This window comes from Macaca nemestrina, chromosome 6, assembly GCF_043159975.1.
Source record: "Macaca nemestrina isolate mMacNem1 chromosome 6, mMacNem.hap1, whole genome shotgun sequence".
NCBI classification, from domain to species: domain Eukaryota; kingdom Metazoa; phylum Chordata; class Mammalia; order Primates; family Cercopithecidae; genus Macaca; species Macaca nemestrina.
Genome location: NC_092130.1, coordinates 82,387,936 through 82,402,380, shown reverse-complemented (window position 1 = coordinate 82,402,380; position 14,445 = coordinate 82,387,936). Strand labels below are relative to the sequence as shown.

General features: G+C 35.6%; 1 long non-coding RNA gene across 1 annotated transcript in view; it reads right to left on the bottom strand.

The window, feature by feature from the left end:
* The window catches only part of LOC112424819 (uncharacterized), a 58,784-nt gene that overhangs the window by 11,914 nt on the left and 32,425 nt on the right, over positions 1 to 14,445 (bottom strand). The window lies entirely within an intron of this gene.

The window sequence follows — 14,445 nt, the reverse complement described above, 5'->3', positions numbered from 1 at the left end:
CAAAGGCAAATGTCAGTTACATTGAGTAATAATGACTTACACATTCCAATGAAACCTCTGTGGCCCAGCATCTCCAAAAGTAAATAAGTGCCTTGAAGAAAGTAAGATATAAACCTAATGGTCTGCTAGGCAAGCTCTGATCTAAGGCCTTTCATTTTGTATATCTATTATCCCAGGCATTTATCTTACTAACAGGACTGTAAGTATTGATTTATGCAGAAGGTGTCAGACATAGGAGCTCACATCTTTGGTCTGAATATGGTTTTTAATAATATATCTATCACGGCAGCTTTTTAAAGTTATTTCAGGATATAGAAAACCTTTGAAGAAAAAAAAGTGACACATGGAGAAATTGTTTTCTTCTCATTTCCAAGGATTGACATTTCTCTCCTTCCTTCCTTCCTTCCTTCCTTTTTTTCTTTCTTTTTTCTTTTTTTTTTCTTTTTTTTTTTTTCTTTTTTGAGGCGGATTCTCACTCTGTCACCCAGGCTGGAGTGCAGTGGTATGATCATAGCTCTCCACAGCCTCGACCTCCTGGTTTCAAGGAATCATTCCCACCTCAACCTCCAGAGTAGCTGGGACCACAGGCACATGCTACCATGCCCAGATTGCCATTTTTTAATGCAATGTTTATAAAAAGTGTTTTCCAAGTCTATAATCTATGTGATATAAATGGCATTTACTCACTTTATAATCCACAAATATCATTTTTCTCATTTGAGAAAATCCATAATTATGAACATTGTGGCCAAATAATTGGCACCATGCTATTTACATTTGCTGTCTCTAAGTTTTATAACGTATTTTTATTTATTGATCTTGATTATTTTATGTAATGATTCTTCTATACTTAATGAGATGCCTTCTAGTTCTAATATTCTAGATCTGGATAACAAATACATATTAATCATATTCACATCTTTTATAATTCTATAAACTTTGATTCCTCCAACCCTACGTTCATTCTTATCTCTAAGTTTTTGTCTCTTTAAATCACATATCTTAAAAAGCCCATTCTTCTTTGTATAGTTGTTCTTTTCTTTCTATACTGTTATTTCTTTCCTAAGGTATGGCATACAGAAGTGCATTCAGTACACTAATTTCAATACATTATATTTTATTCAAGGATAAGAATAAACTTACTAATTTTTCTTTTAACTACATTCTCAATAATAAGCCTTATTGTTCTGTTGGCCTCATGTTTTTCAGAAAGTATTCTTAGGAATGATTCTACAAGAGGAATGCATTTTCCTCACAGTATAGAATGTATGTATGTGGGTATTGTGTGTGTGTGTGTGTGTAATTTTTATTTTTCAAATGCATTATTATACTAGTTCATTCAGATACTTAGCGTCTACTCATATGCCAATTTATACATAAGACTCAGTTGTAGCCTATACTCCTCCACCAGACATTTCATTATCTTTAAATATTTAGTGCTATTTGAAAGTCTTGAAGTTTCCCTACTGACTTTCTTTCATAGTGAAGATGTTCAGGTAGGTCTTGGCAGATCACCAAGTAGGTTATATCTTATGTATTAGTCAGGGTTCTCCAGAGAAACAAAACCAATTGAATATACAGAAAGAAAGAGTGATTTATGGTAAGTAATCGGCTCACATGATTATAGATGTTGGCAAACCCAAAATCTGCAGAGCCAATGTCCTGGTTGGTAATGGAAATTGGAAAGCTGCTGTAGAACCAGGAAGAACTGATGTTCCAGTCTGAAGATCATCAGGCAGGAGAATTTTCTCACTCAAGAAATTGTAGCCTTTTCGTCTATGTAGGCCTTCAACTGATTACACAAGGCCCTCCCACAATATGAAGGGCAATCTGCTTTGCTCTGTCTGAAGACTTAAACGTTAATCTCATTTAAAAATACTCTCACAGAAACACCCAGAATAATGTTTGTCCAACTATCTGGGCACCTGTGGCCAGACACTGTCACATCATGGTATCTGTTTTTCATTTTTGAAAGGGGCCTATCTCTCCCTAGCCTTTGTTTTCTGTCTATGAGTTATTCCCTCCTTAAAGAATTTGTTCTTCCCACTTCATACTGATCAATTGCTTTTAATACCCTTAATTACATACTTTTGTATAATTTAAATTCTAAATAAATTATATTAACTGTTTCTCATATAAATAATGTCAAATAATTCTAAAGTTAATAGAAAAAATTTCCCTTGAAAAAATACCATATTGCCTTTCCACTAAATTTCTATGCATATTTAAGTGTAAAATAATCTTGCCTTTTATTGTAATTCCAGTCAGATATGGTAGTGCAATTTAACAGGTTGTACTTTTCAGGGTCTTTTCTGGGTGCAAATCACATTAGCTATGAGCTTGTTTCAGTTGTTCAGCAGAATATGGATTTGAATGTTATTTCTTGACAACTGAGCTGAATAATTACTTACTTTAGCCATGACATTGTTTATATGTAAATTCTAGATTGCTAATTAGATCTAGAACAGTTGTTCCTAAACAAATCAATCATCAAAATCACATGGAAACTTAGGAAAAATACAATTGCAGGCCCCCAAATCCATACTTTTAAAGTATTACTTTTCTAATTCTAATTACAAGCCATTGATGAAGAAAATATTTGGATTTACAAAGTACTTTTATTAATTCTCTGTTCTTTTTTATTTTTTACAATTATGTGTAGCTAGATATTTAGCTAACTTTTTCATAATAAAAATCAAAATAAAGAATCCATTGATTCTCTTTGCTGAATTCTATTTCAAAGGTCAGCTTTTCAACTACCATCATTGTATAGTCCTGGTGATTCTCAAGCTGGCATCTTACTGTTGATTTATTTATTTGTTTTTTAGAGATGGAGTTTCATTCTTCTTACCCAGGCTGGAGTGCAATGGCGCCATCTTGGCTCACTGCAACCTCCGTCTCCCAGGTTCAAGCAATTCTCTTGCCTCAGCCTCCTGAGTAGCTAAGATTACAGGCAAGCGCTGCCACACGTAGCTAGTTTTGTATTTTAAGTAGAGATGGGGTTTCTCCACCATCTCTGACTCCATGGGGTCAGGTTGGTCTCCAACTCCCGACCTCATGTGATCTGCCTGCCTCAGCCTCCCAAAGTACAGGGATTACAGGCGTGAGCCACCACTCCCAGCTGTTGATTGATTGATTTTTTAAGCTTTTATTATTTTCTTTGGAATACAAAGCACAGTATTCCTTAAAGTCTTGGTTTTTTTTTTTTTTTTTTTTTTAGCTAGTCTTACAGGGTTTTTTTGCACTTGATTTACCTTATTTAATAGATTTTCTTTTTTGTTCCCTTTACCAATTGTACCTTTAAAAAATGCCATCTCCTTTTCCTCACCCACAATGACCTCTTTTGCTTTGCCAGTTAGCCATACAGAGTTTTTGTTTGAACACCTGGGTTTCTTGATCCTTGGCACATATTTTGCCTGGGCTTCTAATAAGGTGTTTTAAACAGCTTCCAGGTTTCTGGTAGATTATTTGCTTTTTTTTTTTTTTCCAACTCCCTTGCATTTTATTCTAACATTCACATTTTGATGTAGGTCTCTTTTCTAAAAGTGAGTTAGCATGTGTTCTATGTTTCTTGGCTTTTCCACCCTCAGTAGAAAGTGAAACTTAATCATATACTAATCACTAATATATAATGATTTGTGTAATTCCTGATTCACTTCCTGTCTTTTATGCAGAACTTGGTGTATTTCCTTTCCATGTGAATTCCAGAATTACTTAATCTAAGAAGCAGTTATTTATTCTCCCAAAAATGTATTCCTCATACCTATCCTTAATGAGAAAAATCTACGAATCCAGATGTGAATAATTAAAACTCTTATTTGATTACCATCTGTACTGATTTCGAGTATTCTTACCTAGTGTCAATATTCTTAGCATATATATTATATTATGTGTATTGCATATTATACATACTAGCATACATATAGCATATAATATATGCTAAGAATATATATATATAATACACACATGGTATGTTTTTGGGCATAAGATGAAGAGGATTGAAGTAATCATAAATCTCAGTGCATAGCACATTATTTTTATTAGCTTCTCTCTTGATTGACTGATTAATTGATCAATATCTTCCTGCGATAGTTCTCTATTTTCTCCTTCTAGACATGTAATGATGCTAAGAAATTTAACACATCTTTTTGCTTATTTAGTTCTTGCAAAATGTGCATTGTTGTTTTATTTGTATTTTGTTGCTTATTGTACTTGGTATATTTGTAAAAAGTATTTTGATAGATGCTTCCCACTGTTTCTTATGTTTAAATCAGTGCTCTGCTTCTGTATAGTGCTATGAGTCTATCTAACCTGTTGTTTCTAACTGCTGTATAGTACTCTGTGGTGGACATCCATGACTTTTCCTCTATTTTCTCTTTTAGTGACGGTGACTCAAAGTGCCTCCAACTCTCCTATATTATTTAGCCCTGGTTTATGGCACCATCCACTACTGATTTCTTGATTGCAATTAATTTAGGAAAGACTAATTCTCCTCCAAGTGGTTTCATAGTAAAATCTTTATTTAGATGAGTGCTTCTAAACCTTGGCACTTTTTACATGTATTGTAGGATATTTAGCAGCATCCCTAACTCCACCCACTACATGCCAATAGCACTGTATTTGTGAAAATTAAGTACAAACGAACAAACAAACAAAAAACTTCTCCAGACATTATCAAATGTCTCCTGGGGGAGCAAAATCAGTCATTGATGAGAACAATTGATATAGCTCTTCTAAATTTTTATTTAGATGCTACTTTTGTTAAATCTGATATATTCTTAGTTGTCTGTGACCACCTGTGACTCAGTGGCACTATATCTTAGCTTCTTTTTCTACTCATCTGTTGTTTTTCCAAGATGTCAATTACAGAAGTTTACTCATTTCTTGACAAGCATTCTATTGAGGAATAGAGTCTATCTGCTTGCTTGATTGGATTCTTACATAATCACTAAGGAAGAAAATCCTGGCTTCTTTGCCAAGACAATTTTGACACTTTTCAGTGACTAACCCCTTGTATAATTTTTGTTTTTCTTTTTTTTTTTTTTTTTTTTGACAGGTGACTCTGTCACCCAGGCTGGAGTGCATGGCATGATCAAAGCTCACTGCAGCCTCTACCTCCTGAGCTCACACTATCCTCCCACTTCAGTCTCCCAAGTAGCTGAGACCACAAGTGTGCCACTATGCCTGGCCAATTTTCCTATTTTTTGTAGAGATGGGGTTTCACCATGTTGCCCAGGCTGGTCTTAAACACGTGGGCTCAAGCAATCTGCCTGCCTCAGCCTTCTAAAGTGCTAAGATTAAAGATGTAAGCCACCATTCCTGGCCCCTGTATGTTCTTTACATATAATGATGTTCTTTTTTACTTAATACACAGAAGCCAAGCTTGAGGTTAAACAGAAATGTCAGCACTTGTCTTTAATTACTTAATTTCAAATTTGCAAGGAAACAAGCCCATGATTTTTGTCATATTCTAATTTTCATTATAACCTGAGTTATCCAATTATTTCGCAGATTCATAGACTCCTTCTGTCTGTATTAAAAATGAAGCTTCACCAAAAGGTCCAAGATCTCATTACTCAACTAAGTGGCAGATTCATTACCCAAAGAATCCAACTATCAGCAGTTATCTTCTTTTTAATTACTATCAAATATGAACAAGAAAATTACATATTTAGAGCCTGAATTAACATTTCATTTCAATGACTCCTAAAAATATATGAAATGTTATGTTGAACTTCCAATTCAAATGGTCTGAAAACATGCAAGCAGCATATTTTAAAAAGTTTAAATTAATGACAAGGTTAAAACTCTCAACAAAGGGTTGAGAGTCAAAATATTTGAGTTTAATAACTGATTTGTCCTTATTCATTTTGCTTTAAAGTCTCTAAATTTTGTTTTTTTTTCAACTGAGAAATGGCAAAATTATTTTAAGATAAAATTAAATTAAAGTCCATTAAACTCAAAGATGTTACCAAATAGATGGGATCATTTAATTCCTTACCAGAATTTTAACAAAATTTTGACTCGTCTCACGTATGAGACCTTATTTGTAGTGGCAGGAAATTATCTACAGAAATTCATCTGGACTCCATGAAGCTACCGATATCATCTGATATTCGTTACATACTCACCTTTGATGCTCCCACCCCTCTACTTCTGCTATGACATCATAACTCACCACTTCCAGTTTGTCATTTGTTTTTCTTCCCCATCTTATCCATCTGTTGGTGGCCAACACAAAAGATCTGCTTACTTCTGATTTTTGGTCCAATATTCATCCAACCTGTCCCCTACCCAATTCCGGCTCACAAATATTTCTCACTAAATATTCAATTAATGGACCTAGTCGTAATCCCTAAACTGGTGTTCTTATACGTGGAACTCAAGAATATATATTTCCCGTAAACATCCAGCCCATAGATATTCATCAAAAGAGCAGAAACAAATCCAGATAGTTTTGGATTCTGAGGTCATGCAATGCCCCTAATGAATAGTCTCCATCAGCTTCCCATTTAACTGAGAATAGAATTCAGTATCCCTACAAACACATCCAAACATGATTTGACATATCTATACCATCTGACTTCATCTGCTGCAGCTGTACCCCAGCACATTCTACTTCATCCACACTAATTTTCTTTCTCATCGTTGAATAGTGCAAAATAGACCTTGCAGAGTTGCTTTTCTTTCTGCTTGGAATACATTCCTTGCATAATAAAATGCCTAATAAGTATTTGTTGAATGAATGAATGTTTCATACCTCTCACATACTTCTGTTGCCATTTGTAAGGGCTAAGGATGAAAGCCAGTGTTCTACTATGTGATTTACAATACCATCTCATCTAAATGCTATGTCCATTCCCAGTTGCTCATTGGTCGTTATCCACTGAACTTCCCTCCAAAAATAAATGCATAACTATGTATCAAGTGAATATTTTCATAAACCTAAAGGAGATCAATATGTAATAATATATTTCACAATATTTTAGACTAGATCACGTGAACTTAAAATATGCATTTTTTTTTACCTATTCTGTTTTCCAGCTCTACAAATCATAAAAAATAAAGAAATTATTATGTTAATAACATTAAAAAAAATCTGTGACCAACTTATTTTGCTATTAGTTACGTGATTTTTTTTTTTTTTTTTTTTTTTTTTTTTTTGAGAGAGTCTCGCTCTGTCACCTAGGTTGGAGTGCAGTGGCACGATCTCGGCTCACTGCAAGCTCCGCCTCCCAGGTTCATGCCATTCTCCTGCCTCAGCCTCCTGAGTAGCTGGGACTACAGGCACATGCCCGGCTAATTTTTTGTATTTTTAGTAGAGATGGGGTTTCACTCTGTTAGCCAGGATGGTCTCGATCTCCTGACCTTGTGATCCACCTGCTTCGACCTCCCAAAGTGCTGGGATTACAGGCGTGAGCCACTGCATCCTGCTGTGAAAGTTTTTTAACCTCTGTGTTTATTAATTTATAAAATATAAATGAATTTGTATGGAAAATGGGTAAAATAAAAAGAAATGAAAATGTTTATAACATTCAAAATTGAAATCTGTGATACATAATTTTTTAATGATTACAGGAAATTGGCAGACCCATGAAAAGCAGGTTGAATTATTGTTTGGATTGATTCTCTTTATTCATGCTGAACTTTGCTAATACTATCTAACATATGAGGAAGCTGCAAGCTTAATCTTTGCCATAATCAGAAAATATAATAGTGATAATGTACTGCAGGCTCGCACAGTGCTGTGTAATGTTTCCAGCCAGCTGCAATCTCTCTCTGGCAACCAGATATGCAGAGCCACATCTCCTGGGGATGAAGGAGAGACAATGCATTTATACATTCAAGTGAGTGTGTATCCAATTTGAACATTCTCATCAACGAGAAAGACTTGTAATTTTTTGATCATTTTTTCCTTCTGTTTCCATTTCTGCATAAAATGCTTCTTAAGCAACATAGTAGGAGGAGGTTATTAAGCATAGGTTCAAGCATATGCATTATATAAACTACCTGAATGAAGAACGCCAGCACTTACGTGGTAACAGGCCATTGGTGTTGAGTCATAAAAACATCTAAATCTCAATTCTGCCATTTATAGCTAAGCTTGGGCAAGTTTCTTCATTGTTCATAATTTAGTTCATGTCAGTAACATGGTGGTAGGTAACGTTTAACTTATAAGTCTAATTGGAAAGATTACAGTTTAAATGCCTTGCAGAGTTGTTGACCCATTGAGCACTCGAAAGTTTAGGCCTTGAAAAACCACACCATCAATTATCCAACTAATGATAGATTCAAAGCCATGTGGGCAGCACTCCATTGGAGAATTTTTATGTGTATTATGGTTAGGAACCATGTCTTGATTGACTTGGTATGGTTAGGATCTTGCTCCGTGCCCGGCTCTTGTCTGATTAGGATTGTGCTCTTTGCCTCTCTCATAATACGTGCTCATTAAATGTTGATCATTGTTGAATGACACTCAGCTGTTCAAAGTGAATATGGAGAACTGAGGATAGGGGAGAGTGGGTCATCTCTCTTTGTTTACCTTTCTACCAAAGAGTTTGTTGATTCTTTTCATCCTAATGATTTGAGTGTTCTCTCATCAACACTTAGTTTCTCAACAACTTTGAGTTTAGCAATCTGAACCTTCCCCTTGTCTTCTACTGGCCAAACTCTGGGTTATTTTTCAATCCCCTGGGTTAAGTCCTGGGTGATTACCACAGCATCCCTTTCCTCCAGAAATCTTGCTGCTCTACAAAGCCATACAGAACCCTCCAGATATTCAAACATAGAAATGGTTTCATAATAATTCATTTGTAACAGGATTATGTTATTTGCTTTTCTGAGATCTGCTCATTCAGGAAGCAGGGTTCCTTAGTGCAAAATCTCTGTTCAAGGCACAAGGTGAGAGGCTCAGAACATATTGTACCGATTTAAATAAAAAAGCCTCTCCTAGGCCTGTGTGTCTAGCTCCTCCACTGACAAAGTCTTTCTCATAGGAGAAAGAAGAGAACCAGGAAAAGAGATCTGCCCTAAACACACTACCGTCTTAAATATCTTTAAAACAGGCTTTCAGAACTCTTGTGGAGGACATATTGAGCTGCCCAATTGAATTGCCAGTGCTCATGCAGCATCTTACCAGGGCAGCTACGGTTCTGCCCACTGTCAATAAAATGGGCAGAGTTTCAGTGAAGCAAAATAAACAGGCTCTAGAGATCTGCTATAACTATTGTCAACAATAATATATTGTACACTGAAAAATGTGTGAAAAGAATAGATCTCATGTTGCGTTCTTATCACAATAAAATAAAGTAAAACACATATGTTTTTAAAAATAAATAAAAAATTGTGCCTTCTTCCCTACAAGTGTGGGAAGAAAAGAAGCTAGACTCTTAGAAGTAACAAAGGCAGGCATAGAATAAGATGAAATTACATTTTAATGTGGTTAAATCTAACAGCAAAATTTTGCAAGCAGGGAGGGGAGGTTGCAAGGGGGAAGGAAACGATTTACCATTCTCTGTTACTCTGGGGTTAAAATTAGTTTCAGTGATTCACTTGTTATCGCTGTGTACTGTGAAGCCTTTATTTAGCTTTCTGTTTGGGGGTTTCTTTGTTAATTTAAAACGAATAAGGAGAGAATATTAGTTCATGAAAGAATAATATCCTTTGTATCATCTCTCAAGGACATTTTTTCTTGTTCTTCCAGAAACCTGGGGCTATTGCATTGATTTGTTTTTGCATCTACAGGCAAGTAGAGAACACTAGGAGAGCTTTGCTTAGAGTATTATAGATGATTTTCCCTCATTTTCCAGTGTTGAAAATCAGAATATCCAGTTCTAAACAGGTTGTCATGGTTGTGTGTTTCTCTCTTTTCAGGTTGGGTTTCAAAGCAAGTCTGCTTTATAATTTGTTTCTGAAAATGCTCATTGACTTGAATGCCAGTTGGATTAAAGGGGAAAAAACTTATTTTATGATTTGTACAGCTGTTTCTGAGCCCAAATTCTTATAAAAGGTACCCTGGTGGCATTTCCTTACCACAAGATTGACAGACTGGGGAAAGCTAAACATTTTCTTTTCTAAGGAACTAGTGGAAAACGGACCTATTTTCAGGATTGGCTTGTCCTTGGTAACAAGTTTGAAACCACTGAGTTGCATCATGACCATAAAGCAAAGAAATTATTCCAATGTTTTAATTTCTAGCCAGTGTTTAAGCAGCTGCAACAGAAAATAAAATTGCTCCTGACTTTCCATGTCATTCCCAGTAAACTGATTTTGCTGAGAAATTTCACAATGGTCATTTCCTCTTCATGTCCAAACAGACGTTTAGTGTTTTTAAGACCCTTTCTGTAAAAGTCATATGGTACTTAAAGTATAATTTAGTGTGTACATGCTGTGTGCCTTGGTGGTATTCTTTCATTTGAGAAAATATCAAAAATATCAGAGAGTAGGATAGGAAGTTTAGGTAGGATTTCTTGGGGGAAACCACATATGCACATGTTTCTTGAGGAGCTGACATCATTGAGATTTAGCAGTTGGAGTATCATTTAACCTAGCCTTTTTTTTTTTTTTCTTCATGATTTTTTTTTGCATTCCTTAATTGGTTTCATTACCATGTGAAGGCGAGCTCTGCAAAGATGAAGAGACATCATCTGCTCCCCAGAGAGGGAGGGAGACTAATATAACAGAATTTCAGGGTGTGAGCAAGAGTGCAGACACACAAACCTCCTGTGGATTGTGGGAAACCAGACAGCTATTTTTTAAAATATTATTTAGCTCCAAATCTAAGGGGAGAAACACTGTAAGACTACATGTTACAGTCCAAAAATAATTCCTTTTTCCAACAGAAAAAGGCTATGATATGGTTCTAATTGATAACTTACTTGTACTTTTTTCCCACAAACAAATCTTCTTTCTAAACTTGTTGGCTGTATTCTCACAGTCTTGAACCCCACAATTTCTTCCCATGTCTAACTAAAGAACTTGTTGTTTAAAAGTTAAGTAAAACAAACAAACAAACAAACAAAAAAAACCCTTAATTTCTTAAAATATTTAAACGTAGATTGGTTTTCTTTTTTTTTTTCTGTTTTCCCTTTAGATGCACTATTTAGTAATCTAAAACAATCATCTTATTATCGTATGATTTAACTTTCTTGTCTATGCAATAGAAATTGTAAAATGCTAAATATAAATCTCTCAACAAAAATATTTTTTCTCTTGCTCTCACTCCTAATTAGTGGTATGTTCAGATGGATCAGAGATGAAAACCAATATGAGAAACCTGAAGTTGAGTTTATTGGACATTTAGCACATTGTTGACCTAAGAGACATTAGAAATTGAGGTGGGGATATAGAGAACATTAAAAGAAAGATAATTTACTGCTGAGAATAGGGAAAAGGGCAGGAAGTGGCTATAAAATAATGATTGCTGCTTTCCATAAACCACATAAAACCTCCATCTCATTACCATATAGACATGGGTATACACACAGTAAAACCTTTGTAATACTGCATTTTAGAGGAAATGAGTTGCCAGCTAATGTCAAGTTATGGTTAATAAAGACTTAGTTCATGTTATCTCAGGTGGTATCCTTCTTGTACCTCCCTTATTCTCCCCTTAAAGTCTTAGACTAAAGCATAAAAGGGCAGTGATTTATAGATGTAAATCAGTATTATTTATCTAAAGAGAAAAGACTTTAGTACAGCAGGGATCTACCTTCTCACTATTCATCAAAATGGTTACATGGCAAAATGTGCCTGTTAACCTCCTTGTTTCTCTCCTTTCAGCATCCTTATCAATTAATCCTTTGCAAATGCTGGATTCATCTCATTAATTTTAGGAGAAAGGGATCAATACACACACATATAATATATATCTTATATTACATATAGATAAGATTCCATAGCTTTTGAAACCGATATATGACACTCTGAGGAAAAGCAAGGAATAAACACTAGAACCATTCACTGATCTGTTAAAGTAGAGCTAAATATAGCTGTCCAACTTCCGTGTCCTTGATCATTTTAATGTTAGTCCAAACCTCATGCAGTATGAAAGTAGATAATAGACATCTCTATCTAATATACTTCCGCTAGTTCTTTTTAATTTTTGGTCTTCTCCTCTGTGTTGCATAGACCTTACAAAATGTTGATGGTCCACTCTCCCCAGTGAGAATGCTGCTTTCATTGATCAAGCCCTTTTTAGCATCAAATTCTGTGCCAGAAGTGAGGATGCAAATGAGACACAAATGCTGCCCTTGAGGGGTCTGATATGCTAGCTTGGGGGACTGACTCTCAATTCCCTTTACCTAAACATCTGGGCCTAATACTGGCCCTTTAGAATGACTACCCTTTCCCATGTCCTCAGAGCTTTGGTTCATCAGAACAGTTCTCATATTCTTCAAGCATGAGAGAGTAAGCTTTATGTCTGGGATTTGTGTTAGGGGAAAGTGATGGTGCTTTGAGTCACAAGTTCTTAAAGTTAAAAATATGACAAATTACTTAGATATCTAGAGCTTTTTAAAATACACATTCCTAACCCAGTTTGATCCTTCTGAATTAGATTTTCCATACATGAAGCCTATGGGATTCTGGTGGGCAGTAGAAGATAAACTGCACCTTAAGTGAGGTTATTATAAGCCAGCTTGGGATCAGGCAAAGATCAGGTGAATCCTTCTTGATCTGTATTTGTATTTTAATCTATTTAAGAATTATATGTAAAATAAGTTAAAAGCTTGGACTGGTGAATCATTCATTGTCCAAGTGTGGGGTACATTTTCACATCAACTTTTCTGTTTCTGTTCTTATGCAATTATAAGTCCACATTATGCATAATAAATAGTGAAAGAATTTCCTCTGTCAGTATATTGCCATATGTATTTCTGACAGATGCATACAGACAGATGTGAAGTTTTTTTTTTTACTATATAAGCATATATATTCACATTACATATTTTTACAGAATCAATCTGATTGTATGTTAAACAAATATATGCAGTGTGTGTTTAGTCAGAGGGTCTTAGGAATATATCCAGAGACAACTGCAAAATTTTTGTTCATAAACAAAAGTTTTTACCACCACCTCCAGTGAAACATTTCAAAGGGATCCATGTGTACTAAATACAAATTGTACCTTCATTTGGAATTATTCAACGTTTAAAGTCCGTGTAGCCTCAGAAAGCTCATCTTTTGTCCATGCAAGCCTTGGGATGTTTTTAAGGCATTACAGGTAGAGTGCCAGAGCCACCTGACATTGCTGCTTTCCAATCCTCTTCCTTCCCCACCCTTCAGAGCAGAGAGTACCAGCCTAGTAGACTGGCACAGGCAGCCTGAGCCACGCTAGCCTCTATGTGGTGTGCTCCGTGAGCCTTGGTTGGAGAGGTTCTGGCTCCCTCTGTCACATATGATTCTGTGGTTTTGAACATTAGCTCTTTTTCCTTTTCCACTTTTTCCCTAGTGCTCCAGACTTTTTTGTGCAGAAAGCAGCCTCTCCCATCACCCTGCATTAATCATCATAAACCCCTCAAATCAAAAGTGGAAAAGACCCAGTGATTCAGTCATCTGTTTGCTAACAATAATCTTTTTGTGGGTTTGTGTGTCTGTGTCCTTTGTTAAGCTCTGTTTTAAAAGAATACAGGCTCCCAGACTGCTGGGATATGGTGTGCTTGCTGTAACCTCTCTGTGAGATGCTCCAGAGAGAAAGGCTTCCCACTGAAAACACCAGACTCAGAGTTGTCTTCAACTCACATAGCCCATGACCCTGAAAAAAAAGAAATAAAGAAAAAGAAGAAAAAAAAAGCTCTTTTTGGAGCACATTTTTTCTCATCATTAAAGTGAAGAAATAGAACCAGATTGTCTTTAAAGTTCTCATTATTTTGTCATTCTATGGCTCCTTCTAGGAAGTTTGTCTTCTCTACTTTGGCTTAGCCTCCCATATATTTTATTTAGTCATCATATTTTCCCTATATCTTTATTTATCTGAGTGAGGATGTCATCTTTCCTTAGGGCTGGGTAGTTTCTATTCACATCTTTGCAGACTGATTGCAAAATTATCCTTAAGGGAACACAAGCATTGACTAGCATTTATAAATCCCTGGCAGCACACCACAGATGGTTAATGAAATAAAATGCATTATCTCATAGGCTTAGCTAATCTCAAAGTTATGGACCATCTCTGGATGTGAGGACTTAATATGGAGGCAAGCTGTAGAGTGACAAATTAAAGCTGATAAGATTGCTGCTCTGCCTCATCCTCCAAATATTCATAAACTTTGAGCTGAGTCTCTCACAGGAAGCAGGGGTCACTACGGAGATATGCTACATATTGTACTTGCTTGACAAGCATGCATGAGCATGAAATACAGGAAATACTAGGCACAATTACCATCACCTGTTGTCTAAAGTAAAATTAAGGAAAAAAGTTGGGTTCAGAAATGTTTACTTTAATTATAT